Raw genomic sequence first — 25,913 nt, 5'->3', positions numbered from 1 at the left:
GTCTGTCTTTTAAGTATTACATTGGCTGAGACATTAGGGGAATGAAATTAATCTCATGATTGCAGAGAGAGATTGCCACTATATAACAGGAGAACTTTAATTGCAGAGGATGCTTTAAGTTTAACAAGGGAGTAAAAGTAAATTATATCTATGTTGTTCCCAGTAAGCATGTTATCAGTGTTTAACATCTCTGTAGGGAGTATAGTGGGTTGCTTTTTTTGATTGTTAAAAAAAAAAGGAGGAAAGACTACCAAGCTACCTTAGGACAGCCTAAGTCTGTTGTGGCTTGAAATCATGAGTCTTTTCCAACTAATATTTTTTAGTAAAAAGAATAAAACTTTATGAGTTGCAGCTCATTTCATCAGATTCATAAATTGTAGGCTCATGAAAACTTAACCTGATTAATAAAATGTGTTAGTTGAAAAAGGTGCTACTGGAGTCCTGATGTCAAGATATCTTATAGGATGCCAATGTGTGATATCTACACAGTTTATTGAAATCCAGGGAATTGTATTGAAACTATTAATTAATTCCCATGCTCAAGTCCTTTCACCTTTAGGTTCTTGAATATGATCACTTTGTTTTCTATGACTAATATGCATACAGACAGAGAAATTATTTTCTTAATTGCACTCTATTTATGAACTGCAGTCATAAATGCTGCTGTCCATATAAAATGAAGGTTATAGAATGTGTGTAGCAGATACAATTATGTTAGCTGATATATTTTTAAAAACATTAAGTTATTAAGTATTATAAAATACTTCGATACATTGACTTTAAATATTTTTGTTCATCATTCAGTAGATAAATCCCACACCAATTACTCATCTCCAATCATTTATTTTTCTGTTTAAACAATTAATTAATTTGCATGGCCATCAGTCTTATAAATGTGACTATATAAGATTTTGTTGTCCTAGACCATATAATACTTCTATTGATGCTACTACTCTGATGAAGCTTAATGAATTTCTCCCCCTTTCTAAGACAGAGGTGAACAATTTAAGATTTTGGATTTGTTTGTAGTCTCTGTTCCTTTTCTGTACCAAGCCTCCATCTGAAATTGTTAGAAATTATGACTAAGGCTCCTCCAAGTATAATTGTCAGAAGCAATCACTTCTATATATTGCCAATTGGAAACAGAAAACACAAAGAAAATGTAGCAAAGGCCCTAAAATAGGCTTAACATGTATTTTTTAAAAAGCCTAGCCAACTCCCCTCACCAATGTGCGTGACCCATTCTTCATCTGCATCACTGTTGTGCAGATGTTACTAAATCTCTTTTCCTTCAAGTAATAAGTATGATCCCCAACCATGAAAATATTGCCCATACCTGGGATAAGCTGTAAAAAGTTTGCTCTGACAACATTTTCCCCAGAATTTCTAGAAAGTTTAATTAACTAATCATAATTTAGGTTAGGGAATCATAGTTTCACTTCATTGGGCTAATGCTTTTCTAGTGAAGGTCATGTCTTCACCAAACAAGGATATAATATTTGACAGTCCTACATTTACATATGATTTAGGAGATTTTGCTTTGCATTATATTTCACAATTAATTTCTATTGTAATATGACTGTGTATGTCAGTGGTTCCCATATGGCAGTTTGGAAAAAGATAATGATAGCTATTTTAAGAGCTCTCATTCTTTATTGAGCAATAACAACGTACATAGAACACAAAGTTGCCAAACAGATTTTACTAAGAAATAACTGAAATCCATAAAGCAATTCAATACAATAACTTGTTTGCACCAAAACGGGAACTGTACAATAACAGCACTCTCCAGAAACTTCCCCAAAACACAACTTTCTGCATTGTTCACTTTTAAATAATTGATTCCCATTGCTACATGTATTAAGTAAAATGCTATATTTTCCCTGAATTGGGTTGCCAGTTTATCTTCAATTAAATCCAAATGTATCCACCCAGATTTTGGGATATGCACTAGCTGAAAACTCAGAGGAGGAAAGGTGAGGTGACTATTGTTATCCCTGCTGCCCAGCAGCAGCTCTGCCTGAGCTGCCGGATTTTGTTGCTCTGTTAGCAGTTGTGTTTGTTAAGCTGTTGCTGCTTGGGGGATTTCAATTTACCATCCAGTAATATTGAGTCCAGGGTGACTCTGATGTTTGTGGCCTCCATAACAGGGGTGAAATCCAGCAGGTTCTGGAGAACCGGTAGTGCAAATTTTGAGCAGTTCAGAGAACCAGTTGTGGAAATTTTGAGTAGTTCGGAGAACACAAAGGTGGCAAATACCACCTCTGGCTAGCCCCAGAGTGGGGTGTGAATGGAGATTTTGCAGTATCCTTCCCCTGGAGTGGGGTGGGAATGGAGATTTTGCAGTATCCTTCCCCTGCCATGCCCACCAAGCCATGCCCACCAAGCCACACCATGCCCACCAAGCCATGCCCACAGAACTGGTAGTAAAAAAAATTGGATTTCACCACTGGTCCATAGCAACCATGGACTTGTCCCAAACCATCAGTGGTCAATCGCATATTAGAGGTCACATGTTAGGTCTGTTTTTTTGTCTTAGGGTTGCCTCAGTATGCCAATGTAACACCTCTGCTTCACAACTGCACTAGTTGCAGCTTCCATGTGTGATACAAAATTAATATTTTGGAACACTGGAAGCATGCCTTTCTTTGCAGCAATGCCTGTCTGCTGGAATGAGGTTTCCCCTGAGATTCAAATGGCATCCACTCTATTCATGTTTAGAAGAGCTGTAAAAATAAAGACTCTTTTCCAAGGCCCTTGCCAAGTGTGACTGAAGGCCCCTTCTCTTTGTTTTTCCCTGTTCTCATTTCAGTTCATTATCTTTGTCATCTTTGTTGTTTTTGTTTGTTTATTTTACATTGTTTTCTTGTTTTAAAGATTTTTGGATTTTTGAAAAATGTTTTGTAAGCTGCCCAGAGTCATTGGGAGTCAGGTGGCATATAAATTTAATGTCATCTGTCCTTCCAACTGTTCTCTCTCTCCATCCATTGACCATATTCCCATCTATTTGCCTGTCCAGATTCAGTCTTTCAAGGCACTCTAAGGAGCTGAAATAGCTTTCATATTTTGAAGAGTGAAATCTACACAAGATACCATGGGAATCCAACCTCTGATTTAGTGAAAACCATTTCATATATTTTCTAAACTGTGCCAACTCACAAAGAAAACATTCTGAAAAGGCTTGGACCTCCATCTTAATCAAGAAAAGATGGAGCATGAAAACATATTCGATTTGATTGTTGTGCATAAAATGAGAACTTTAGTTCAGGTTTGTCTGTGTCTGGGAGAAAGAACCATTTGTCTTATTTAATGCATTAGCAAATAAACAGACTAAAGCCTGAATTTATAAGCATAAAAATGCTAGAAAAGGAGTAAAGGCAGAAATTTGGGAACTGAGCCATTTCTAGCACTCTATCCTTTGTTCTCAATTATAGTAATAACTTACTAAGTTAAAGTTTTGGTGTGCATACTAGTTGGAATTCCTCAGGCATGATTCTTTAATGCAGATAATTGGGAAGTAGAATGGCCTTCAGTTCTAGGCGTAGATGTCCATTGACCAATAATGCCATCATTAGACAATAACATCTTAATAGCAATAGCTATAGCACTTAGATTTATATACCGCTTTACAGTGCTTTACGGTCCTCTCTAAGCAGTTTACAAAAGTCAGCATATTGTTCCCAACAATCTGGGTTTTCATTTTAATATGGGTTATCACATTTTATTTCTTCAAGCCTAGAGGAGTTTTCATGAGAAACTCTTCTAGAACTACTAGCACGTAATTTCTAAAATAGTAATAGAATGTATTACTAGAATAGTAATATCTGTGAGACACCCTGTCAAGAATTGAACCTTGTTTTAATCTGGCAGAAGATAATTATCATTAACCAGTGCCAACGAACATGCTGTAGCCTGAATTAACTAATTCATCATCATAATCCTTGGAAAATCTTTCCAGAAGGATTTGCAATCATACAAATTTTTAAAAAGAAGTCCTGTGTTGTTGTTGTTTTTAAGTGTTTTCTATCTATAAAAATAGTATTTATATTTTTTCTAAATAGTGTTTTATATCCTATTCTTAATAACATTAATATAAATATTACATATTTAATGGAGCAACAAAATGTGTATGTTGTTTTCTTTAAGGAACTTAAGACATCTTTATCTCATCCATCCTTTGGTATTGTGTTTACAGTATGGTCACTGTCCTAGTGAGAATGTGTGGCAGATAGGGGTAATGTTATGATTTGTAAACTTTTTGGTTGTTTGCTTCTTCGTTGGTTGTTTTAACTTTCAGAATGCAATTTCATTTACTGTTTTTCTATCCTGTCACTCCTTGAAGGAATTTTGAATCAGGGTACTTGCTTCTCATATCTACTTTTCCATTTGAAGTCTATAATAATTCTCTTGTGGTAGATCAAGCTGAGAAATAATTACTGTCCTAAATGTACCATCTAAATCAGGGGTATCAAACTGGATTTCTTCGTGGGCCAGATTAGCATTGTAGTTGTCCTCTGCAGCAGTAGTGGGTTTGAAATTTTTTTTACTACCGGTTCTGTGGGCGTGGCTTGGTGGGCATGGCTTGGTGGGTGTGACAGGGGAAGGATACTGTAAAATCTCCATTCACTTCTGATCAGCTGGGACTTCGGAGGCAGAGAATAGATGGGGGCGGGGCCAGTCAGAATTTTTACTACCGGTTCTCCGAACTACTCAAAATTTCTGCTACTGGTTCTCCAGAACTGGTCAGAATTTGCTGAAACCCACCTCTGCTCTGCAGGCTGGGCAAGGGGGAAGAAGGTATGGCAGATGGGACACATGCCTCATACAGGACTTTGACAGCTAAAACAGGGTGCGGGGTGCACACATAGCCCACTGCACCACATTTTCACTGGCAAAGGCACTGCGGGCTGGTCCTTTGCTCTTTCCAGACTGGCCCCATGGGCCAGATCTAAGCACCCCATGGGCCGTATCCGGCCCGTGGGCCTTGAGTGTGACACCCCTGATCTAAATAGTTTGAATATATAGGTTTTGATGCTCTTTTTACCCTTTAACCAGGGGTGAAATCCAGCAGGTTCTGACAGGTTCTGGGGAACCGGTAGCAGAAATTTTGAGTAGTTTGAAGAACCGGAAAATACCACCTCTGACTGGCCCCAGAGTGGGGTGGGAATTGAGATTTTGCAATATCCTTCCCCCAGGAGTGGGGAGGGAATGGGGATTTTTCAGTATCCTTCCTCTGCCATGCCCACCAAGCTGCACCACACCCTGAACCAGTAGTAAAAAAATTTGAATTTCACCACTGCCTTTAACTACATAGTATACCAAGTTGGATCTCACACATGTGTCAATCTAATACAGATTACTAAAGTAGCAATAAATAAATAAATAAATAAATCTGCAAAAAAATACCACTTAACTGCAAGAAGGAACTAGTGGGACTACAAAATAGACAAAAACAAAGAAGCTAAAGTGCTCAGGGACTTTGGAATTCAAACAGAGAAGCATCTGCCATATAACACTGGACTTAACAATTGTTGATAAGGTAAAAAAGTCTGGACCTGCAAATAGAAGTAGAATGATTATAGGGGGGAAAAAAGCAAAAATAGCATCAATACCAATAGGTTTCTTGGATGCAATCCCAAAATATGTAGCACTACCTGAACATCATGAGCATTAACATCATCAGTCAATTTAAAAAAAGAACAGCTTTACCTGGAACAGCTCACGTCCTTCAACTACTGTATACTTTTAACAAGAAGTTAGGAAGAACTTGATAGGTGGTTAGAAATGCCAAATCAAGATTTAACATCTGGCCGACTGTGAGATAAACCATAATAATAAAAGTTTGCTTTATTTATCTGCTGCCCGACTCCCAAGGACTCTTGGTGGTTGATATTGAGGGACAAAAGTATTTCACTTATTTGCATAGCATTCAATTTGTTTGATTGGGGATATTGCTTGCCTTTTTTGGACAGCAATTATGACAAACCGTAATACATTGTATTTATATGCCGCCTGACTCACAGTGATTCTGAACAGTTTACAAATTGTTAAAGCCATTTAAAAATGAGGAACAATTCAAAACACAGAAAACAATATAAAATAAAAGAACAAAAATCCCCCCCCCAAAATATTAAGAAAATAAACTTAGATGTCATCAAGGAAAAGGAAGAAAAGAGGCATAACCATCCTTGTCAAAGGTCTGGGTGAAGAGCCACATCTTCATGGCCCTTAGAAAAATCAATATGTAATATTGATTGATATGATATTAATTGATATGTCTATGGAGATTTTCAATCATCCAGGTCCTGGTTGTCTCAAAGGTGCTTTTCCCAACGGCAATTAGACTTTGTTTTCTTTCCTTGAAACATTTTGCTTCTCAACCAAGAAGAACTGAAGAAACTTCATGGATGTGAAGTGAAATGTTTTCAAGAAAAAAAAAAAACCCAAGAAAGTCCAGTTGTCTTTGGGAAAAGCATCTTTGGGATGTGTTATATTGATATCTTCCCCATTCTCTAACTTAGGCTGTTTAATCCGCTGAAGCAAGTTTTAAAGGGACATACTGGAAAACAGCTATTTAGTTCACAGTTTATAATTTAGTTGCATCATTGCTTATGGTCCTTTGATATTTTAAGTTTTTTAATGAAATATCTTAAGGTTCAGTAGCATAATTTTTCAGAATGGCACCTTTAGTGCTCTGGTCAGTTCTATCAAATCTATTTTTACATTTAGCTGAAGAGAATGAAATTATCTGTGAGCCGTTTTGCATAAAGATAAAAGGGGAACATCTGTGAAAACCTTGATGGGGGTTAGCAACCTTTCCCAATCTCATCAAGAAGCATAGATGGTGTTATTCCTGTCAAAATAATTCACAATTTCTAATCAGTGGGAGTAGCATAGATACTTAATAGCATAATAATGAGTGAAGGTAAGGCATCCATAGAACGGTTTCTGAACATTAACAATTTCCTTAATGGTTTTTCACTTATTTGTATTTTACTATTTAGGTACACAGGTGAGAGCTTAAACCAATTTATACAATGGTGGTGCAGTGGTTAGAATACAGTACTGCAGGTTATTTCTGCTGACTGCCAGCTGCCAGCAGTTTGGCAGTTTGAATCTCACCAGCTCAGGGTTGACTCACCCTTCCATCCTTCCGAGATTGGTAAAATGAAGACCCACCTTGCTGGGGCCAATATGCTGACTCTGTAAACCACTTAGAGAGGGCTGTAAAGCACCGTGAAGCAGTATATAAGTCTAAGTGCTATTGCTATACCAGGCCCATGTTCTCTAGGTATGCATATTTCAGTTTCTATGAGTTCCTGTTAATATGGGATTATTTAATTGTGTTATCATTTCTGGGATGCATTTGTTGTGGATAAAACAGATTAAAGTGATATAAAAATGTATGTTTTTACTTTTTCTAAAACTTCTTGAAGTAATGGGTACAAAATACGGTACATAAATATTTTCTCCTAATTGAGCTGCTAATTATTTTTTTATTTGATTTATATGCCGCCGTTCTCCGGAGACTCAGGGCAGCTTACAATGCGTTAAGCAATAGCCTTCATACTTTTGTATATTTATACAAAGTCAGTTTATTGCCCCCACAAACTGGGTCCTCAATTTACCTACCTTAGAAAGGATGGAAGGCTGAGTCAACCTTGAGCCTGGTGAGATTCGAACTTACAGTAATTGCAGACAGCTGGTGTTAATCACAATGCTATCAGTCTGCTAAGCCACCAGGCCCATAATTGTGCTGGTTCCTGTTCTAGAGAAGAGACAGGAAAGTAATGGCTTCCCCATGTTGCCCAGCTAAAATTCCCAGAAATCCCAGCCATCTTTATCAGTAATAAGGAAAGAAAAGTACAAGTTCCCATCTTCTGATCTGCAGCTGTTTTGTATAAGTTTAATAACTTCCCTTATTCTTCCTTCTTTGTACCCATCAGATAATTAAAACAATATTATGTAAGGTAACAATATTATGTAATATTAAAACAATATTATGTAAGGTGGCTTGGGTTTCTATTGATCCATCAGCATGACAACTGTCCAAAATCAGAACAGGATGGATCAAAATGTGGTGTAATGGGATAAACTAACAAAAGTTTAAAAAATGAAAGGCTGTGCTATGACTACATGGGTGATGACTCAAAATGACACCAGCTGTTCCATTCTCAGCCCTTGTCTATCCTGGTCAAACGGCATAGATTACCTCAGTTAAAAAGAATGATAAGACTAACCGTATGTAATTTTTTGAAGTGGCATTATTTATTTATTTATTTATTTATTTATTTATTTATTTATTTATTTATTATCTATGCTGCCTATGTCACTGAATCTTAATTTGCTTACTAGGTTATAGGGACTGCATCTCAGCAAAGTGTATGAAAAAGAATCTATTATGTTCTAATTAACAAGCTAGTTATATGTGTGCTAGGTGGCTTACTTATCAGGGAGACTCAAGCTGGCCTGTAAACTGTTATAATGTTCATCAATAGTTCTTCAAGGTAGACAAGTGTTTCTAATAAGATGTAATAAGGCTCTGAGGAACAGGAAGAATCACAACTAAGATGTCAGTGAGGTAAGAGAAATCTCAATCCAAAGCAGGAATGTAATTTGGGAAAGCATCTCAGATTTGACCCCCATAGTTTTCTCGAATATAAGTAAGGGACAGTGAGATGCATTCAGATTTCTGAATAGATATTGTTATTGCAACCTTTTAATGAAAGTAGTATAAGGATTCATAACTTTAGTTTCCTGGTCTGGACTACCTGAAAGGCTGACAGATGGCTGCTCAGCAGGCAGAGGAACCTGCCCAATGCTGACTCATTTAGAAATTAAGGAAGGTTGCATCTGGTTATTATTTAGATGAGAGATTTCCAGGAAATACTAGGAATGTAGGCTAGTTTGGGAAATTGCAAAAAAAGGAAAGGAAAGGAAAGGAAAGGAAAGGAAAGGAAGGGAAGGGAAGGGAAGGGAAGGGAAGGGAAGGGAAGGAAGGAAGGAAGGAAGGAAGGAAGGAAGGAAGGAAGGAAGGAAGGAAGGAAGGAAAAGAAAAGAAGGAAAAGAAAGGGAAGGGAAGGGAAAGGGAAAGGGAAAGGGAAAGGGAAAGGGAAAGGGAAAGGGAAAGGAAATTCCAGAACAAGGCTACATTCTAGACTATTCCAGTACTGCTATCAATGCATGAAGTAATAAACTTTATTTTACTTTGATTGATTGATTGATAGCTTTTATTAGATTTTTTTTTAAAAGTAGACAGTTAAAAAAACTAATAAAATTAATACTTAAGATGGGAAAAGAAAAATAAATAAAAGACAAGCAAAAATAAAGAATAAAAGACAAGCAAAAAGTGCAAAAAGAAGACGAAATAAGAAGAAAATTTCTTTTATAACAGATATAAGTATACATTTATATTAATTACTTATTCTAAGTTTATAATATAACTTTATTTTTTCTATTATCTACTATTTTTTTCTAATAATCAACCCGTTATATCATAATTTCAAAAGGCAACTACCCTACTTTTAAGAAACAAAATAAGATAAAAATTTAAAAAAAACATAAAATCACAACAATGCAGGATTAAACAAAATTAAACTAAGGATAAAAATCAAGTATATTCAGAATTTTTTTTTTTTTTTTTTAATTTGATTTATATGCCGCCCTTCTCCGAAGACTCAGGGCGGCTTACAATGTGCTCAGCAATAGCCTTCATCCTTTTGTATATCCCAAACTATTTCCCAGGCAGACTCATACACTATCCAAAGCCCGTGCTTGTGGCTTTTTTTTTTTTCAAGGCAAATATATCTCTGAATATCTCCCTGAAGTTTAAGAATTTTTATCATCCCTGGCACATTAGAATCTTTGCCATTGAAAACATTGATGAATCTGGTAAGAAATATATCTGAAATGATGATCTAACATGTCATGGGTTGTCTAGTTCCAACTAAAGTTCAAAGTCATATGTTTACCTTTGGAGCAATGCCTCTGAAAGCTACTATGGTCTATTCAGCAACCATAGCTACTTAACCTCCCTTTCCATGAGATCATGGCTAATGCCCAAAGTTGGATGGGCAAATTTCTCTGAATAGAACACATCCCTCTGTGCCCCAACAGATGTTAGTAAACCATAGTACTGTATCTTCTGATATCTTAGAAAATATCAACAAAATTCATAATTATCATGAATGACAAATAACAGAATATTTAACATACAAACTTGTTCATTTAGGAAAAAGAAACCTTTGCTCAGGTATAAAACAGTTAGCCATTATATTTCAAACAAAGTTCAGACAAACTGGAGTAGTTTCAGAGAAAAGCAGTGAGGATAATCAGAGGATTGGAAATTAAATCATATCATTCTTGATTACCTTTCGTGCACAGGGAATGGAATGATGGCTTAAATGGCATGTTATGCTTGCATATTTGCTTGCATAAAACTTAATAAGAAAAATTAATCAGTAGAACAAATTACCTAGAGAAAGGTAGACATTTTCATATATATATATGAAAACAAATATATATATGAAAACAAATATATATATTTGTTTTCATAGATTTTCACGGGTACAGGTATGCAAGTCTTGGCGTATTCGGGTCTTTTCCCATGTAAGATTGAGAGTGTCTTGGTGAGGTCCCACTTGTCATCTTCAGGCTGGTGTCTTCGGCTTCGTGCCTGTGCACGAGGACGAGTGGGACCTTGTCGAAACATTGCCAAGATACTCTCAATCTTACACGGGAAAAGACCTGAATACGCCAAGACTTGCATATGTATGTATGCATGCATGTATGTATGTATGTATGTATGTATGTATGTATTTCTCTTTAGCCAGGTTCTTCCTACATAAATATATATATAACAAACTATTCTAAAAATAGAACTTCCAGGTATATTAGTAAAGAAAGAAGCAGACATCCTGCAAGCTCCGGAACTTAAAATTTAAATTTTTATATATATATATATATATATATATATATATATATATATATATATATATATAAATGTAAATGAAAACTATGTAAGTTTTCACGGGTATATATGTGTGTACAGTTTCTTCTTCTACAGTTCAGTTTCTCGGGTTTCTTCCCGTGTAATTGTAAGGATATGTTTTACAATTTTTTACAATTGTAAGGATATGTCTTACCCCCTTTTAAGGATATGTTTACAATTACACGGGAAGAAACCTGAGATATTAACTGTACACACACACACACACACACACACACACACACACACACACACACACACATATACACACATATTTGCACAGAGCAAAATGTTGATTTTAATGATATTTACCTTTTTGAAAAATATAGGGATACCAGGTGATCAGCCAGCACATTGAAGTCCACAAGTCTTAAAGCTGCCAAGTTTGGGGACCCCTGCACTAGAGGGTCTATTTATGAGCATAGGCTCATAAATATGAAATAGCTGTTGCAAAATATTTTGAGATCAAAATTTAATTTAATTTAATTAATTCAATTTATATGCCACCCCTCTCCGAAGACTCAGGGTGGCTCACAATACATTTTAAAAAATCATTATAAAAAACATTTAAAAATTAAAAACATTAGATACTCATTCACACCATTCCCTCACCTGCTGCAAATCCCTCACCTGCCCCTATTTTCAAATATAAGAAAACAAATTTTCACCCTTACCAAAATATATTTAATCAGTTTTCCTGTTGATTTGAGAACTTTGAATTTCAGTCTTTTGTTAGCCTTTTTCTTCATGTAAGGAAGGATTTGTATGGAATAAGTGAACTTCAGCCTTAATTCCGAAACCATCCTTCAGCTGCAAGTGCTACTAGGCCAATGTTTCTTTCTGCTTTTTCTTTTCTTTCATGAGTAGCACCTCAGGCCAACATTTCAACTGCATCTTACATGAGCTGGAGAGTTTCTTGTCAGTATTCAAGGTTCTATTTGAAATTCTTCTATAATTCTCTTCAAGGAAAAAAAAAATGGAAAAGGCAAAGAAAAATACCCTCAAAAGTAATAGCATATGTACAGAGTCAAATCCAGAAGATAATAATAAAAATAAAAATGCAAGGGATAATTTTAATACCTATTTTGCTCTGAGTATCCTATTCTAAACCAAAGAACTGTTATCAGTATCTTTGAGGAGTTAAGCTTGTCCTCAAAGCTAATGCCAGAGAAATCTGTAAAATAATTCTTTATTTGACAAAAGCTGAATCTGGTTTTCTTATTCTGTTTTCTCTCCTGAGGTCTGAATTACAAAGTATGGGAATAAAAAAAAATCAATGCTTTTAGCATTAGGTATGTTTCCTGTATCCAAAATGACTTTGTATTTTTGCTCCTGCTTTAAGCAGTACATTCATTATATTCTGAAATGTCAATTTAAAATAGAAAACACTCTATGGACAAAACTATTGTCACCATCTCAGGAAATGCTATTAGAAAATATCCTGCCTATATATACACCCATCCAGTGTACATATTCCCCAAACCTAGCGTTAGAAGATATACCTGCAATGATAAATAAAAATTTCCTACCCTTTCATGATATAGCAAACCTTTTGTTTAAGGTGTCCAACTAATCATTTTTTGTGGATTGTGTAATCTGAGTATTTCTCATAATACCCTGCAGTTTTATTACATCAGAATGGGACGGAATAGAACAGAACAGAACAGAACAGAATAACAGAGTTGGAAGGGACCTTGGAGGTCTTCAAGTCCAATCCCCTGCTTAGGCAAGAAACCCTACACCACCACAGACAAATGGTATATCTTCTTAAAAACTTCCAGTGTTGGAGCGTTTGCAACGTCTGGAGGCAAGTTGTTCCACTGATTAATTGTTCTAACTGTCAGGAAATTTCTCCTTAGTTCCATGTTGCTTCTTTCTTGATTAGTTTCCATCCATTACTTCTTGTTCTGCCCTCGGGTGTTTTGGAGAATAGATTGACCCCACTCTTCTTTGTGGCAACCCCTGAGATATTGGAACCCTGCTATCATGTCACCCTGAGTCCTTTTCATTAAACTAGCCATACCCAATTCCAGCAACCGTTCTTTATATGTTTTAGCCTCCAATCCCCTAATCATCATTTTTGCTCTTCTCGACACTCTTTCTAGAGTCTCAATATATTTGTATATCGTGGCAACCAAAACTAGATGCAGTATTCCAAGTGTGGCCTTACCAAGGCATTACAAAGTGGTATTAACACTGCACATGATCTTGATTCTATCCCTCTGTCAATGCAGCCTAGAACCATGTTGACTTTTTTTGGCAACTGCAACACACTGTTGGCTTATATTTCAATGGTTGTCCACTAGGACTCCAAGATCCCTCTCACAATTACTACTATTGAGTGAGGTACCATATATAATGTACCTGTGAATTTTGTTTTTCTTGCTTAAATGTAGAACCTTACTTTTTTCACCATTAAATTTCATTTTGTTATTCATTTATTAATTAAATTTCTATACCGCCCTTCTCCAAAAAGAACTCAGGGCGGTGCACAGCCAAAGTAAAAACAGGGCATACAAAATTTAAAAACAATATTAAAATAATTAAATATTCTGGCCGTAAATTAAAACAACCCAATTAAAAATCGATTTAAAATTAAACTCAAGCCAGCCCAGCTAGTTGAAATAAATAGGTTTTCAGGGCCCGATGAAAAATCCGGAGGTCTGTTATTGTACGTAACTCTGGGGGAAGGTTGTTCCAGAGGGTGGGCGCCATCACAGAGAAGGCTCTCCCCCTGGGGGTCGTCAGCCGACATTGTCTGGCTGATGGCACCCTGAGGAGGCCCACTCTGTGCGAGCGTACTGGCCGGTGGGAGGCTATTGGTGGCAGAAGGCGGTCTCGTAAGTACCCTGGCCCTAAGCCATGGAGCGCTTTAAAGGTGGTCACCAACACCTTGAAGCGCACCCGGAAGACCACCGGGAGCCAGTGCAGCTCGCGCAGGAGAGGTGTCACATGGGAGCGCCTCGTCGCCCCCATAATCCCCCGCGCGGCCGCATTCTGGACCAGCTGGAGCCTCCGGGTGCACCTCAGGGGGAGCCCCATGTAGAGAGCGTTGCAGTAGTCCAGGCGGGAAGTGACTAGGGCCTGAGTGACTGTGCGTAGAGAATCCCGATCTAGAAAGGGACGCAACTGGCGTATCAGGCGAACCTGATAAAAAGCCCCCCTGGCCACGGCCGTCAAATGGTCTTCTAAAGACAGCCGTGCGTCCAGGAGGACACCCAAGTTACGAGCCCTCTCTATGGGGGTGAGTGATTTGCCCCCAATAGCCAGCGATGGCGTCAGCCGGCTATATCGGGACGCTGGAAGCCACAGCCACTCGGTCTTGGAGGGGTTGAGTCGGAGCCTATTTCTCCCCATCCAGACCCGCACGGCCTCCAGGCACTGGGACATCACTTCAAGGGCATCGTTGGGGTGGCCTGGGGTGGAGATGTACAGCTGGGTGTCATCAGCGTTCTGATGGAACTCCACCCCGAAGCCATGGATGATCTCACCCAGCGGCTTTACATAAATGTTGAACAGAAGGGGCAAGAGGACCGACCCTTGTGGCACCCCACAAGCAAGGTGCCTCGGGGTCGACCGCTGTCCCCCCGTCAACACAGATTGCGACCGGTCAGAGAGGTAGGAGGAGAACCACCGCAGAATGGTGCCCCCTACCCCCAACCCCGCCAACCGGTGCAACATGATACCATGGTCGATGGTATCAAAAGCTGCTGAGAGGTCTAACAGGACCAGGATAGAGGAGCAACCCCTATCCCGAGCCCTCCAGAGATCATCCACCAACGCGACCAATGCCGTTTCCGTGCTGTGCCCAGGCCGGAAGCCGGACTGGAGCGGGTCTAGATAGACAGCTTCATCCAGGTACCGGGGAAGCTGTTGCGCCACCACACTCTCAACAACCTTCACAACGAAGCGAAGGTTGGAGACTGGACGATAGTTAGCCAAAACAGCCGGATCCAGAGGGGGCTTCTTGAGGAGGGGCCTCACAACCGCTTCTTTCAAAGCAGCCGGCAGGACCCCCTCACTCAAAGAAGCATTAACAATCTTCTGGAGCCAGCCTCGTGTCACCTCCCGGGAAGCCAGTACCAACCAGGAGGGACACGGGTCCAATAAACATGTGGTCGCATTCAGCCATCCCAGGACCCTGTCCATGTCCTCGGGAGCCACAGGATCGAAACCCCCCCCCCAGATAACACTCTCAAGACCTGCCTCAATCATCCCGTCCGGACATACCCAGTCAGAGGCCAGCCCTTCCCGAATCTGAGCGATTTTGTCATACAGATACTTCACAAACTCCTCAGCTCGGCCCTGCAAGATAGCGCCCAATGTACAAGTTTGTCAATATCCTTCTGTATCTTAAACCTATCTTCTGGAGTGTTGGCTATTCCTGTCAGTTTGGTGTCATCTGAAAATTTGATGAGTTCCCCATCTATCCCCTTGTCCAAATCATTGATGAAGATGTTGAAGAGTAGTGGGTGTAAAACGGAGCCTTGGGGTACCTCACTGCATACTTCTCTTCATATAGATGCAATTCCATTGAGGACTACATGCTAAGTGTGGTTGGTCAGCCACTTACGAATCTATTTAATTGTATTGAATATATGAGTGATTCTCATACTTTTAAATTTGCCATAATTATCAACCTAATATAAATAATTAAAATGTATTATACAAAAATGAAATAATTTAAAAACAAAGGAGAGTTATTAAAAGTTACATAAGTATAAATGTTTAATTCATTCAAATATTGTCATAGGATTTGCATAATTTTGTTAATTCTCTTCAATTCTACTTTATATCATCACAAAGGCTTCTTTGAGGTTCTATTATAAATTCAATAAAAAGACATTATCTGTGACTTTTTTTGGTTTATTATTATATTTTTCCTTTAATTTTTAAAATTTCAGCCTGCTTGTTTTGTATATCCAGTAAATTTTTAATCTGTGTCATTCTCTTTACCTGTTACTTGTAATTCACTTTAAATGCCTTCCCTGTTTTGTAATCTACACTACTAAAAAATCCAATATTACTGTTTCTATTACTGTTTTCTTTTTCCTTCACTAATATCTTTTGGACTTAGTGTATTCATAGAAGCAAACATCATTACAGATATTGTTGATATTGTAGCTACTAATTCTGACCCCATTCTTGAAGATCTTCTTTAGTTTTTCAAATGTTTCAATGTTTTGTGTCATTTTCTAATGTCTGTTACAACTTAAAGTAGGCAAAATATTTTTGTTTGGACAATAAACTTTTATACAATTATTTCTAGAATCTTATAGTAAAAGTTTCAATGTTCCAAATTTTTCTGAACCCTTAATTTGTTTATAAGTTTCTTATTTCTAAATTCAAAATTTTAAGTACACATTTAAGGACTTTAAAATTTTGAAGTAAACAGCAACAGTGTGATTAGAAGTTGATTTTGAAAAGTTACAAACAGATTAAGGGTCCAGATAAATTTGAAATAAGATTTTGAAATTAATTATAGGAATCCCTCCCCCGGCAAAATGTTGCTGATTTGAATTCTTTAAAAAAAATGATGATAGGATGGGACTTTGGATATTAGAGAGAATCAGAATAGTTAGAAATAAAGGAGAAGAATACTAAAATCTGAGCCACTAATAGAGAGTACTTTATTATCTTGCAATAAATAAGGATAACACTGTAACATTGCATATATTGAAGGATACTTGTGAAAAATTGTTCAGAAAGATGTCACTGAATACATTGAGTTTAAAAGAGGTTGTGGAAGAGGAACAAGTTTTCTTACACATGACAGAGATTGATCTAAAAGTCAGTTTTAAAATGACGGGTTACGAGAATAGATATGGAAAAAGATGCTACCTTGAACATACAAAAGAATCTCTGTTCTCCTTGAGACATATTTAGCTCCCCATGCCTCCCCAGAAGTCCATTTTAGATCAAAATCCTAATCTTTCCACCACTAATTTTAAAAGCCTTTCCTTCTAGTAATGATTTTATAACCTTTTCATAACTTTTATTTTTTTTTCAAATATAATTTTACTTTGTTGAGTAAGAAACAGCAGGAAAAAAAGAGAAAAGAATACAGTGCATACATATAACTGAAAAAGTAACAAAATCCCTAGATGGTGGTGATGTTAATATAATTGTTGTTTAATTAGAATTTCCTTTTTACTGCTTTCCATTTTCTAACTCTTTTAAGAAATAACAAGAACTCTTCATTGTTAAAAGACTGTTCAGATGATCATGCTACTACTTGAATAATTATTTGAGGACACTGCTTGATAAATTAATTGACTGATGTCTTGTGAAAAAAGGTAGCGCCTATAAAAGGTAAAGGTTCTTCTCCCACATATGTGCTAGTCGTTCCCGACTCTAAAGGGAGGTGCTCATCTCTGTTTCAAAGCCAAAGAGCCAACGTTATCCAAAGACGTCTCCGTGGTCATGTGGTCGGCATGACTCAATGCCAAAGACACACAGAATGCTGTTACCTTCCCACCAAAGGTGTTCCTTATTTTTCTATTTGCATTTTTTACGTGCTTTTGAACTGCTAGGTTGGCAGAAGTTTGGACAAGTAACGGGAGCTCACCCCATTATGCAGTACTAGGGATTTGAACCACTGAACTGCCGACCTTTCGATCAATAAGCTCAGCATCTTAGCCATCGAGCCCCTGTGTCCCTATAAAAGATATGCCAGGTTAAAAGGATAATCCTGTTCTTATTTCATAGAACAACAGTGGATCAGTGGTGGGTTGCCCCCGGTTCGCACCGGTTCTATAGAACCAGTAGTAAAACCGGCGGGAGGCTCAGCCCACCGACCCTGACGTCATCAAAACACTTCTGCGCATGCGCAGAAGAGCGTGTGCGGCCCCGCTGCAAACCAATAGTAAAGATAAGTAGAACCCACCCCTGCAGTGGATATACTGTAATGGTGAAGCTAGTACATCCAATTTAGCAAGCTGAAATCTTGGCCTGCCTCAAAAGACTTTTGGCTCTATTTTCTCAACCTAAGGAAACTTATATTTGGAAATGTGACATGGATATTAGATACTAGATGAGAAGAGAGCTCTCTAAATTTCATTATTAAAACTTGGATATTCCTGAGAACATTTATGAATGCTATTTGCTGTAGGAATACTTGGGAGCTTTTCTGCCAACAGTTTATAATAAGCCAAATCCCGTAGCTCTCAATTTGTAAATTGTTGTTAAAACCAAAATTGCAACTGTGGGAACTATGGTACTCTTTCCCTTTTTTCTGTCTCAGTACAGTCTCAGTATAGACATCTATTACTGGCATAAGGGAAAAGGGACAAAATGTGTAGTAGGTTGTGATGGAAATTTCATCTCTTATTTATTTGTGTCTAACTCAGAATGTAAATACTAGAAGGTGGAGCTTACATCATAACACCATGTCACATTTCATCATTTTGGCATAACTGTGGATAGGAACAGATGCCAGTGTTCCCACTGTAGTGATTTTGCTCAGAAGAAATCCTTAATACAGATACAGCAACTGGTGAATGGTTGTATGCTGACCAATTTGTTAGCTGCTGAAAAACATTATGATCATATCTTGTTTACCCAATGAAGCTCTGAACATCATGCATTTATACACAACTTGCAAAGGGTAGAATTGGAAATGAATTGAGTAAATTATTTATTGCAAATGGTACATCACATTCAGCCACTTAAATTTGCCCTGCCTCTTGCTTTTTTTCATTTTTTATATCATACGATCTGTTTGGTGCTTTAACAATAAATAAGACGCTAACTAAATATTTTGCAGAGCTGGAAATAATTAAACTATCTATACCTATAAAATATGTTACTCTAGTCTGCAACAACTGTTAGGTAGCTGCCTACCAAAAGAAGGCTATTTTAAAAAGTTGGAGAGAGAAACAATAGCAATCCTTTAAAAGTAACAGGGCTAAATACAGGAATAAGATTGCTTACCGCTGAGTATACTTTTAGATTTTAGGTTCCAGAAAACAGTTGGGATTGCTGCTAGTATACTGTTCTCCCTGATGCCTAGCAGCAGCTCTACTTGAGCTGCTAGATTCCATTGCTGGTTGGCAATAAAGTCCCCAAGGTTGGTACTTGGGATTTCAATTGGCCATCTAGTTGGATATAGTCTGGGGCAGCTCATGGGTTTGTGACTTCTATAGCAACCATGGAGTTGTCCCATGTCATCCATGACCTAATAAATATCAATGGCTGCATGTTAAATTTGTGTGTGGGTGGGTGGGTGCTTGTTTAGTTTTGCTATTTTTTTTTTTGGTCGTGGGACAGTTGTGATATGATATGGTATTGGAGGACCAACATAAATCTGTTGTGATGAACAGATCACATTTTGATTGCCTTCTAGCTGACTGGTGCAAGACTCACTTGTGGGGAAATAGGATTTGCTCAATCCCACTCCACCCCCAGGAAACTGATAGATTATATTGGATTCTAGATTATAATTGAGGTTTTTCTTGAGAATTTGGTGGGTAGGTATTTATATATTTTATGAATACAAACATAAAATTGAATATATTTTCTTAAGCACCATGTTATGATGATGGGCCCTTACTTCCAACATGGTTTCTGAGGCATAGGCTCACTTTTATATTCTCCACAGTTATATAATTGGGCTTCATCTCTTCTACAGTCAGTATAGGCTTCTTCTCTTCTTCCATGTATGGTTGTAAAAGCACCAGATCTAGTAGTAGGCTCCAAATATCACAGTATTACATTTGTGGGGTTTAAAATGGAGATTATCTAGTGCTATCACTGACGCTGCAAAGCCAAATATGAATGCATTTGTTCAGGGGTGAAATCCAACAGGTTCTGACAGGTTCTGGAGAACCGGTAGCGGAAGTTTTGAGTAGTTCGGAGAACTAGCAAATGCCACCTCTGGCTGGCCCGAGAGTGGGGTGGGAATGGAGATTTTGCAATATCCTTCCCCCAGGAGTGAGGAGGGAATGGGGATTTTGCAGTATCCTTCCCCTGGAGTGGGGTGGGAATAGAGATTTTGCAGTATCCTTCCCCTGCCATGCCCACCAGCCATGCACCATGCCCACCAGTTAAAAAAAATGGATTTCACCACTACATTTGTTGTTTTACAATGATGCCAAAGCAAAGACCAAGTAAGGCTATTTCACAGGAAGAAGAATGATGGAGACAATAGCTTGAGCAGAGGTAAGGAACAGCATTTCCAGTTCAATATGCTGATAGTATGGGGTTGGTTGTCTAATTTAGGAGATGGCATGTCCTCCTGTACTTGTATATGCAGGCTAAGTCAAAGCACTGCCCCTAATGCTTACAATCTTCATAAATCTTTTCAATAGAATAAGAACACTATTGTATCAGAAAATGAGGGGCAGTTCTATTACAATTCCTTATAAGATATCACTCTACTTGCATTTCTACATATCTCATAGAAATAGAGATATGCACAATTTTATTAATCCTTGTTCATGGTGCATGCATGAAAATTAATCTCCTTAGGGGGGGAAACGAAAGTTAGGTTTTTGATGTATTTATAAACTATATCAGCTTTGAAGTTCATTGCTACTGGCGAAGTGTATGTATTTTACATAGTCATTCACTTATGGAACATTGGATATAGATGACTACATTTTAAAACTCTATTTGCCTCTGATGAGCTTGACAACTGCATTTCCTTTGTAACCAAACAGGATAGTCATAAATATGACACAATAAGAAACTAATTCTATTACCTCTTGAGCTACTCAGAAATCCAAATTAAAGGTACTGAGCCATGGAGGAAATCTTCTAAGACCTGCTTTTCGTTTACCAGAATTTCTGCTAACTGTAACCTTAATTCATTTTCCTCTTGTAATAAATTCCAACATATAGTTGAAATTTCATCTCCTTCATAACTACATACTGGCCAAGCAGGACAATCAATATAAAATATTTGTCAATTAATATATATTTAGTTTGCTTATTCTGAGAATATATACCTACATTACACAGTTAGGTCTATTCATTTATTTTTGACACTTTTTTCTTCTTCAATGTGTTTCAATTCATATTAAGTTTCAGAACAATGGACAGAGAGGAGAAAAAAACACAAATGACTTATGGGGAACTAGTACCTATAAACCACTATCTTCTGTACAATTTCAGAGAAATCGGAAGTACAAAACAAAACTGTAGCTTCAGTAAAAACAATAGGTGTGCAATAGAGGAGAGCAGTTTTTAAGGCAGATGTGAGAATGACTGCAAATGTTAAAAGTCATTGTCGAAAAAACAAGAGTTTTAGAATTTGTTCTGTTATATCAATATTTTAAAATAGGTCTCTGAAGAAAACACTTTTTCCCCTTTATCTGAATCATCAATACCTTACTTTTCTGTCAAAAAAAATAATAATAAAAAAATAACCCTCCTAGGATAGCTTGCACATAATCAGTGGAAAAACATCAGAAAACAAAGCAGCCCTTTCCTGCTAGCAGGAAAGGAGAAACAAGTTCAGATGCCCATTTTTAAAATTAAATGAGTTTTCTAAAGGTTCTTCATAGAAAAGTTCCTTATCAGCTCTCCCTGATCCCCAAGTTTCTCTTCATAGACAGAGAGGCTGTCACGACACTAACAGCAGAGTGTGGTGCAGAAAGAAATATTTACAATGAGTCTCATTAGTTAGATTTATTGTCAAGAAGATAGGAGGCTAACATACAAAATTTTGGAAACTGAGTAAGCCAAAACTCTAGTAATTGTTTATAAGTGCATACATTAAGGAAGGTCTCTGGCAACTATTTAAAACTCTTTCTCCAAAATAAGGACTAACAGTCACTTTTCCAGATAGGTCTTATTTTGAAATAGTAATTTGTTCATCATTATCAATATTCTGAAATATTTCTATTTCTTTCCTAGCTACAGAGTCAGCCCCAGAAATCTTTCTTACAGAGCTTATATGTAAATTCTTAAGCTCCCGCAAACTCCACTATGTTACCAGTAGAAAAAAACAAAACAAAACTTTTCTGACATCAATCACCCTGTTTTTTTCAATTAGCCACTCAAAAATTCATAATTGGGCATGCGGAAATCAGTGATCAGTAAGGTTGGGAATGTGCTCATATTCCAGGCCCAGTTCTAAGCCAGGAAACCAAACTTCCTATGTGTTTAATATTACAGAATGTAATTGTATGTTGGCTCAAACAAAAGCTGGGAGCATCCATTGCAAAGACAAACTCATTGCAATCTTCACAAAAAGTCTAATTTATGATAGAAACAGTTTTTCTTAAAGTGCTCTTTCCACTCCAAAATTTCCATTTGTGTCAGGTTTCAGTGTATAAAGAAAACTCCACACGCACCAATTATGGTTTGAATCCTTTACCAGCACGAACTAACATCCATAAATCAATACAGGAAGATTTTGTTGGCGCTAATGCTTTGTGCTCCCCACCATTTTATAAAGCTTTATCACCCAGGTGACCCTTAACCTGGCTCCTCCCCACTCATTAATCATTGTTCCCTTAGATACTGCAATTAGGCATTACTCCTGCATGCTCCCAGTTCGCTGGCTACTCCTCTAGATTAGCCATCATTACAGCCATTTCCAAACCTCTCCGTGACCCTCAGTCTCTCAGCCTCTCTCAACAGCTGCTCAATCAGCAGTTCCCAGCTGCACGCGCTGTCCAGTCCATTCAGAAAGTTTGCTGCCAGGCCGGGAGATGAAGAGGCAGGCAAGGAGGGATCTTCATGTTGCTTGGTGGCCAGGAGGTAAGCTGAGGAGCCAGGGTGCCATGGGAGCCACTGCTTCACCACAACCTCCACACCCACAGTTCATTCAATGTGCTAACAATTTCTATCTATCAGGTGGACCAGAACAGACTCATTTTTAAATGATATATGATTGGATCTCTGCCCTTATTCTAATTCTCCCTTCTGTCTAATTATTACTATAATTTTACCAATTGTGAATTATAATATGTCATAAAGAGCAATGTTAACAAGAAACAGGATTTGCAATGAATATTGTAAAGACTCTAGGACAAGAGAAGCCTAATATAGTGTTGTTTGTATGCTCTTCAATCAAGGAAATTCATACTATTCAATAGATGTTTGCTTAAAAATAAATCCTACTGGGCTCAGGGCACTTATTAAAATAAATATATGTAGGATTTTTGAATTAATTTTCCTGCAGCATTTCCTTTGCTGAGGTAAGTTCAACCCATATCATTGTTTGAAGTTTGATAGTACTATTACCATAATAATATCTTAATATTTTTTTCATAGATATAATATTTTCTGTTCAATTTAATAGAAGAAAACTGTATCTATGTAGCTTTTATATTTGGGACATGTGACTCTCTTTGAGAATTAATACTGTAAAGGTGAGAGAGGACAGATTTTCCTTACTACTTCTATCCTTCCTCGAATCTCTCTGACATAAAAACTGAATCTCTCATGTCCAAATTTGAGCTGATTTTTTGTTAGAATGTCCTATTTTCAACTTTCTTGCCTTTACAATTATTTTCTTTCCAATGATATATTTGTCATTCATATCAGAAGTCGAGAGTTGTCCTTTAAATAATTTGCCTAATCAAGTTCATGTAAAAAAAAAAAAATAGTGTCATGTGCTTGTAGGAAATCAAGCATATTGTTGACTTCTCAGTAAATATTTCAAATAGTCAAGCTAACCTATGAAGAAATGTTAGGCTTGAACTGGACTAGAGCACCAGTGACATCTAACAGACTCTGTGCCATGCTTAGATTTGGAAGGTGACTTGGAACAGTGGAATAAAGCAAACATATTACTAATGTTTCATTAAAAATTAATGTCCCAAACTTTCACTATAACAAATCTAGGCAAATGTGCTTTTCTTAGTTGGGGGAGCTCAGGTAACCTGAAATCACCTCTAAACTATCACCCAAGAAAATAGATGATTTGGTAATTCAATATGTCCCATTAAGCTTGGAAAGTCTGTAATTATATTAGTCACTCTTCACATTTTGGTCTGAATGAAAATGTAACTCTGTTTAACCAGAGCAGTGAATCATGTGTCTGAAATCACTGCTTTATTTATTTTCCCTCTTTCTTTTAATTGCATTGTTCCCTGCACTTTTTTTCTGGGAAGCCCATCACTCCATCACAGGTACTGTGCTAAAGTAATCAACATAAATAAAACCAGCTCTCTTCTTCGTTCAGAAGACAAGTTACTTTTTTAAGATATCTGCTTAAGTTGTCTTTTATTTAGTTTTTAGAAGTACAGGATCTTTGCTTTCTTCTGCATTTCATTGATCTACTTTAGACGGTTGATAAGAAAATAAGATATAGCTGGCTATATACAGCAGAAATACTCTACAGCACAGGGGTGTCAAACTCGCTGCCCATGGGCTGGATGCATCATGTGCTGGCCACAACCACACCCATTTTAGCAAAGAGGGAAAAAGTTGAAATACGTCACATGACAATAATGTGTCATCCAGGGTGGGTTTCAAATTTTTTTACTACCGGTTCTGGGAGTGTGGCTTGGTGGGCATGGCATGGCTTGGTGGGCGTGGCTTGGTGGGCATGGCAGGGGAAGGATACTGTAAAATCTCCATTCCGTCCCCAATCCAGGGGAAGGTTAGGACCCGATCAGCTGGGACTTGGGAGGCAGAGAATAGATGGGGCAGGGACAGTCAGAATTTTTACTACCAGTTCTCCAGAACTGGTCAGAACCTGATGAAACCCACCTCTGGTGTCATCACAAGTTTGATATCCCTGCTATAGCAGGACCAGATTACATGGAACCTGGAATTTCGAGGTTTAGAACTCCTAACAGTAATTTCTTCAAAAATTTGCTATGGATGGGCCTTTTAAAACAGAAATAAACAACATCGGGTTTACATTTAAATCTTCTGTGTTGATATATATCAATGGCCAACAGTATAGCCTCTTATCTGCAAGTAGTGGCAACTTTAGAAGGGCAATTTGGTTCAAGTTGATTTTGGGGATTGTGGATGCTTGGATCTCTTTTATTTTTGGGTCATAGCAACAGTACAAGCTAGGATGGAAGAAGAGGTATTGAACCATCATACTTGCAAGAAGTTGTTATTACAGCCATTTGTAATAAGCATAGTTTTAGTTTTCCTATAGAGTTGCTGGTCTAACTTACGGGGCTGATCTCTTTACCTTTAGTCCCGAACAACTTGTAAAAATCTTTCTGTAAGCCATACTACTTTTACAATGTGTCCCCCCTTTCAACAGAACCCTCAATGTGTCAGTCAAAAACTGATGAGGCCCTCAGTGAATATTGTGTATTTTCCTGTGATATCAATCTCAGCTGAGAGGTTTAAAGGAATTTTTAAAATAAAACCTAAAAATACAAACCTATACCTGCATTTTGGGTTAATAATATGAGTTAGGAAAAATTTAAAACCATAACCTGTGTATTTATATCAAGTCAATATTGCTTAAATTGGAGTAAAAATGCTATGTATCAATTTTGATTTGTTTGCATTCATCCATCTTCAGGATAAGCATGTTTGACAAAAAGATAAAGAATGAAAAATTATCAGTATGCATTTGTTCTTTCCATGACAAATTCTGGTTAAAAAAAAAAAATTAGCAACATATGTTTCTCAAGTGAAAGTTAAATTATTGTCAGCCAAGAAGAACTGAGCTGAGCAGTACAAAGGGAGCTAATGTTTGAAAATGTTGGTTTCAGTTTCAGTTTTTAAGAATGCATGAAGCAAAATTCATTTTACAAGGAAATGTCAGGCAGTAGCCCAGAAAGCAATCAAACTCAGACAATCAATAGAAGCAATTAACAAGTGTTCTGGCAATCTAAAGTATTCTTTCATTTTCTAGAAGTGAGATGAAATGGATATTTTCCTGCTTTTTACTTCACCTTGCTATCTTAGTTTCTACATGGCTCTTCTCTGGGGAGACAAGGCTTAATAAGGGATTTGTCTGTGGTGAGTAGAGGAGCATATAGAAATTCCTTGTGATGCA

The 25,913-nt window shown here is 37.4% G+C and overlaps 1 protein-coding gene and 1 long non-coding RNA gene across 6 annotated transcripts in view; one reads left to right on the top strand and one right to left on the bottom strand.

Annotated features, from left to right (window-relative positions):
- LOC117662475 (uncharacterized) overlaps positions 1 to 19,087 on the bottom strand; it is a 44,657-nt gene extending 25,570 nt beyond the window's left edge. For 2 of the 3 annotated variants that reach the window (XR_009622480.2, XR_009622481.2), the window contains exon 1: positions 18,920 to 19,087. This is a non-coding gene — a long non-coding RNA (uncharacterized LOC117662475). Of the gene's footprint in view, positions 1 to 5,709; positions 5,808 to 18,919 lie in introns of those variants that run through there. The other variant, XR_015733254.1, reaches the window with a different exon arrangement.
- CDH18 (cadherin 18) overlaps positions 1 to 25,913 on the top strand; it is a 656,995-nt gene that overhangs the window by 100,242 nt on the left and 530,840 nt on the right. The window contains exon 1 of one of the 3 annotated variants that reach the window (XM_087890243.1): positions 19,373 to 19,455. The exons of the other annotated variants lie outside the window; for them this stretch is intronic. The gene's annotated coding sequence lies outside the window, so the exon portion shown is untranslated. Of the gene's footprint in view, positions 1 to 19,372; positions 19,456 to 25,913 lie in introns of those variants that run through there. 3 annotated transcript variants of the gene reach the window in all.

Source organism: Pantherophis guttatus, chromosome 3, assembly GCF_059756535.1.
Source record: "Pantherophis guttatus breed Tessera chromosome 3, ASM5975653v1, whole genome shotgun sequence".
Classification (NCBI taxonomy): domain Eukaryota; kingdom Metazoa; phylum Chordata; class Lepidosauria; order Squamata; family Colubridae; genus Pantherophis; species Pantherophis guttatus.
The sequence above is the reverse complement of the archived record's forward strand: the minus strand, read 5'-3'. Positions and strand labels throughout refer to the sequence as shown.